Source organism: Cinclus cinclus, unplaced genomic scaffold (assembly GCF_963662255.1).
Source record: "Cinclus cinclus unplaced genomic scaffold, bCinCin1.1 SCAFFOLD_54, whole genome shotgun sequence".
NCBI lineage: Eukaryota > Metazoa > Chordata > Aves > Passeriformes > Cinclidae > Cinclus > Cinclus cinclus.
The window spans coordinates 557025-562432 of NW_026912192.1; positions in this window are offsets into that span (position 1 = coordinate 557025).

Here is a 5408-nt window from a genome sequence, read left to right on the forward strand (position 1 = left end):
GGGCAGAGCTGGTCAACAGCTGCGCCTAACTTTGCCAAGCTGCGAGAGCATTCTCAGCCGAGTTCTGCTTTGACAGAGCTATTGCTGAACTTTTGCAGTCCCGGAGGCTGCTGAAACCAAGGCTGTGTTCTGCCTCTTCATTCTTGCCTTCCTGTGCTCCAGCGAGAAGTGAAGCTCTGGCACGGCATTCAGCTTTGCCGCCTCTCTGCACGGAAAGCACTAGACAGAACTAGTGTGCTTCCTGCATGCTCTCTCCTCGCTTTTATGGTCACTGCTCTGCTTTTTGCTTGGCAGCGTTCCAAGGGTCCACGGCATACCTCTTGCACAGCGAGAGGTGGCCGGCGAGGAATACTTGCTGGCTTAAGTCGTTCCATGCTCAAGGCATTCATCAGAGCAGCACAATGCGGGAAAAGAGGGGGGAACATTGCAGGACAAATTTCTATGCTGGAACATGATTGTCTGCGAGACAGCTCTCCGCAGCGCTAGTATTTGGCCAGGCTGAAATCAGCGCCACGGGAAGCCAATCTGACAAGCGGAGTGCAACGAGCGCGGCGATACGGGGCCACTTGGCAGGTGGCCGAAGAAAGACGGCTGCCCCGCGAATGTGGTGCCAGAAGGCAAGTTTCAGCAGGGCGTTCCGGGCGAGCTTAATGTGTAGCCGCAGTTGTTCTAGGCGAGATTGTAGCCGAGAAGCTTTCCGTCTCCATTCACGAGACAAGAAAAGCAGAACGCAATGGTCTAGAGGGTTGAGAAGAAAAGTGCTCGTAGCGAGCTCGTTGCGGCAGAAGCGAAAGCCAGGAGCAGCGTGCTCGCTGCGAGAAGTAGACGGCGCTTCGCCTCCTTGGGAAGGAAATGGCGTCTGGGCACGAACGGCAGCCAGCGAAGCTTCAGAACAGCAGGCTGTTCTGCTCAGCGTACGAGCCTGAAGTGAGTGGCAAGGGCTAAGGGGACAGTTCCAAGGCATCTAGCTTTTTTGCTAGCAATGCCATTTCTACCCTGCTGTGGAAAACATTGTCCTTTGCCCTTCTGCTCCGAGAGGCAGAGAGCACCTCGGCAGACGCAGTGCAGAGGGAAAGGACACAGTATCCGAGGGAGCGTGGCGCCGCTTAGGCGGGCAAAGCAGAAAGGTGCCGCCCGGCACTGGCTTTGACTCCCTGAGCTTCCTTGCTAGGACAGCAGCTGCCGAAAGCTGGCAACTAGGCTGCCAGAGTGCAGAATGTCGGCGGTCTGGCACGCCTGCTTGCCGAAAGCCAGTTTCAGCGAGACAGCGTGCTAGGCTCTGTTTCACAGCACCCTGGAGAACACGCCCTTGAAGAATGCCGTCTCTGTTCCGCAAAAGCTCTGCCACAGTGAAGGTGGAAGAAGCAGCCTGTGGCCACGGGCAGAGCTGGTCAACAGCTGCGCCTAACTTTGCCAAGCTGCGAGAGCATTCTCAGCCGAGTTCTGCTTTGACAGAGCTATTGCTGAACTTTTGCAGTCCCGGAGGCTGCTGAAACCAAGGCTGTGTTCTGCCTCTTCATTCTTGCCTTCCTGTTCTCCAGCGAGAAGTGAAGCTCTGGCACGTCATTCAGCTTTGCCGCCTCTCTGCACGGAAAGCACTAGACAGAACTAGTGTGCTTCGTGCATGCTCTCTCCTCGCTTTTATGGTCACTGCTCTGCTTTTTGCTTGGCAGCGTTCAAAGGGTCCACGGCATACCTCTTGCACAGCGAGAGGTGGCCGGCGAGGAATACTTGCTGGCTTAAGTCGTTCCATGCTCAAGGCATTCATCAGAGCAGCACAATGCGGGAAAAGAGGGGGGAACATTGCAGGACAAATTTCTATGCTGGAACATGATTGTCTGCGAGACAGCTCTCCGCAGCGCTAGTATTTGGCCAGGCTGAAATCAGCGCCACGGGAAGCCAATCTGACAAGCGGAGTGCAACGAGCGCGGCGATACGGGGCCACTTGGCAGGTGGCCGAAGAAAGACGGCTGCCCCGCGAATGTGGTGCCAGAAGGCAAGTTTCAGCAGGGCGTTCCGGGCGAGCTTAATGTGTAGCCGCAGTTGTTCTAGGCGAGATTGTAGCCGAGAAGCTTTCCGTCTCCATTCACGAGACAAGAAAAGCAGAACGCAATGGTCTAGAGGGTTGAGAAGAAAAGTGCTCGTAGCGAGCTCGTTGCGGCAGAAGCGAAAGCCAGGAGCAGCGTGCTCGCTGCGAGAAGTAGACGGCGCTTCGCCTCCTTGGGAAGGAAATCGCGTCTGGGCACGAACGGCAGCCAGCGAAGCTTCAGAACAGCAGGCTGTTCTGCTCAGCGTACGAGCCTGAAGTGAGTGGCAAGGGCTAAGGGGACAGTTCCAAGGCATCTAGCTTTCCTGCTAGCAATGCCATTTCTACCCTGCTGTGGAAAACATTGTCCTTTGCCCTTCTGCTCCGAGAGGCAGAGAGCACCTCGGCAGACGCAGTGCAGAGGGAAAGGACACAGTATCCGAGGGAGCGTGGCGCTGCTTAGGCGGGCAAAGCAGAAAGGTGCCGCCCGGCACTGGCTTTGACTCCCTGAGCTTCCTTGCTAGGACAGCAGCTGCCGAAAGCTGGCAACTAGGCTGCCAGAGTGCAGAATGTCGGCGGTCTGGCACGCCTGCTTGCCGAAAGCCAGTTTCAGCGAGACAGCGTGCTAGGCTCTGTTTCACAGCACCCTGGAGAACACGCACTTGAAGAATGCCCTCTCTGCTCCGCAAAAGCTCTGCCACAGTGAAGGTGGAAGAAGCAGCCTGTGGCCACGGGCAGAGCTGGTCAACAGCTGCGCCTAACTTTGCCAAGCTGCGAGAGCATTCTCAGCCGAGTTCTGCTTTGACAGAGCTATTGCTGAACTTTTGCAGTCCCGGAGGCTGCTGAAACCAAGGCTGTGTTCTGCCTCTTCATTCTTGCCTTCCTGTGCTCCAGCGAGAAGTGAAGCTCTGGCACGGCATTCAGCTTTGCCGCCTCTCTGCACGGAAAGCACTAGACAGAACTAGTGTGCTTCGTGCATGCTCTCTCCTCGCTTTTATGGTCACTGCTCTGCTTTTTGCTTGGCAGCGTTCAAAGGGTCCACGGCATACCTCTTGCACAGCGAGAGGTGGCCGGCGAGGAATACTTGCTGGCTTAAGTCGTTCCATGCTCAAGGCATTCATCAGAGCAACACAATGCGGGAAAAGAGGGGGGAACATTGCAGGACAAATTTCTATGCTGGAACATGATTGTCTGCGAGACAGCTCTCCGCAGCGCTAGTATTTGGCCAGGCTGAAATCAGCGCCACGGGAAGCCAATCTGACAAGCGGAGTGCAACGAGCGCGGCGATACGGGGCCACTTGGCAGGTGGCCGAAGAAAGACGGCTGCCCCGCGAATGTGGTGCCAGAAGGCAAGTTTCAGCAGGGCGTTCCGGGCGATCTTAATGTGTAGCCGCAGTTGTTCTAGGCGAGATTGTAGCCGAGAAGCTTTCCGTCTCCATTCACGAGACAAGAAAAGCAGAACGCAATGGTCTAGAGGGTTGAGAAGAAAAGTGCTCGTAGCGAGCTCGTTGCGGCAGAAGCGAAAGCCAGGAGCGGCGTGCTCGCTGCGAGAAGTAGACGGCGCTTCGCCTCCTTGGGAAGGAAATCGCGTCTGGGCACGAACGGCAGCCAGCGAAGCTTCAGAACAGCAGGCTGTTCTGCTCAGCGTACGAGCCTGAAGTGAGTGGCAAGGGCTAAGGGGACAGTTCCAAGGCATCTAGCTTTCCTGCTAGCAATGCCATTTCTACCCTGCTGTGGAAAACATTGTCCTTTGCCCTTCTGCTCCGAGAGGCAGAGAGCACCTCGGCAGACGCAGTGCAGAGGGAAAGGACACAGTATCCGAGGGAGCGTGGCGCCGCTTAGGCGGGCAAAGCAGAAAGGTGCCGCCCGGCACTGGCTTTGACTCCCTGAGCTTCCTTGCTAGGACAGCAGCTGCCGAAAGCTGGCAACTAGGCTGCCAGAGTGCAGAATGTCGGCGGTCTGGCACGCCTGCTTGCCGAAAGCCAGGATCAGCGAGACAGCGTGCTAGGCTCTGTTTCACAGCACCTTGGAGAACACGCCCTTGAAGAATGCCGTCTCTGTTCCGCAAAAGCTCTGCCACAGTGAAGGTGGAAGAAGCAGCCTGTGGCCACGGGCAGAGCTGGTCAACAGCTGCGCCTAACTTTGCCAAGCTGCGAGAGCATTCTCAGCCGAGTTCTGCTTTGACAGAGCTATTGCTGAACTTTTGCAGTCCCGGAGGCTGCTGAAACCAAGGCTGTGTTCTGCCTCTTCATTCTTGCCTTCCTGTGCTCCAGCGAGAAGTGAAGCTCTGGCACGACATTCAGCTTTGCCGCCTCTCTGCACGGAAAGCACTAGACAGAACTAGTGTGCTTCCTGCATGCTCTCTCCTCGCTTTTATGGTCACTGCTCTGCTTTTTGCTTGGCAGCGTTCAAAGGGTCCACGGCATACCTCTTGCACAGCGAGAGGTGGCCGGCGAGGAATACTTGCTGGCTTAAGTCGTTCCATGCTCAAGGCATTCATCAGAGCAGCACAATGCGGGAAAAGAGGGGGGAACATTGCAGGACAAATTTCTATGCTGGAACATGATTGTCTGCGAGACAGCTCTCCGCAGCGCTAGTATTTGGCCAGGCTGAAATCAGCGCCACGGGAAGCCAATCTGACAAGCGGAGTGCAACGAGCGCGGCGATACGGGGCCACTTGACAGGTGGCCGAAGAAAGACGGCTGCCCCGCGAATGTGGTGCCAGAAGGCAAGTTTCAGCAGGGCGTTCCGGGCGAGCTTAATGTGTAGCCGCAGTTGTTCTAGGCGAGATTGTAGCCGAGAAGCTTTCCGTCTCCATTCACGAGACAAGAAAAGCAGAACGCAATGGTCTAGAGGGTTGAGAAGAAAAGTGCTCGTAGCGAGCTCGTTGCGGCAGAAGCGAAAGCCAGGAGCAGCGTGCTCGCTGCGAGAAGTAGACGGCGCTTCGCCTCCTTGGGAAGGAAATGGCGTCTGGGCACGAACGGCAGCCAGCGAAGCTTCAGAACAGCAGGCTGTTCTGCTCAGCGTACGAGCCTGAAGTGAGTGGCAAGGGCTAAGGGGACAGTTCCAAGGCATCTAGCTTTCCTGCTAGCAATGCCATTTCTACCCTGCTGTGGAAAACATTGTCCTTTGCCCTTCTGCTCCGAGAGGCAGAGAGCACCTCGGCAGACGCAGTGCAGAGGGAAAGGACACAGTATCCGAGGGAGCGTGGCGCTGCTTAGGCGGGCAAAGCAGAAAGGTGCCGCCCGGCACTGGCTTTGACTCCCTGAGCTTCCTTGCTAGGACAGCAGCTGCCGAAAGCTGGCAACTAGGCTGCCAGAGTGCAGAATGTCGGCGGTCTGGCACGCCTGCTTGCCGAAAGCCAGTTTCAGCGAGACAGCGT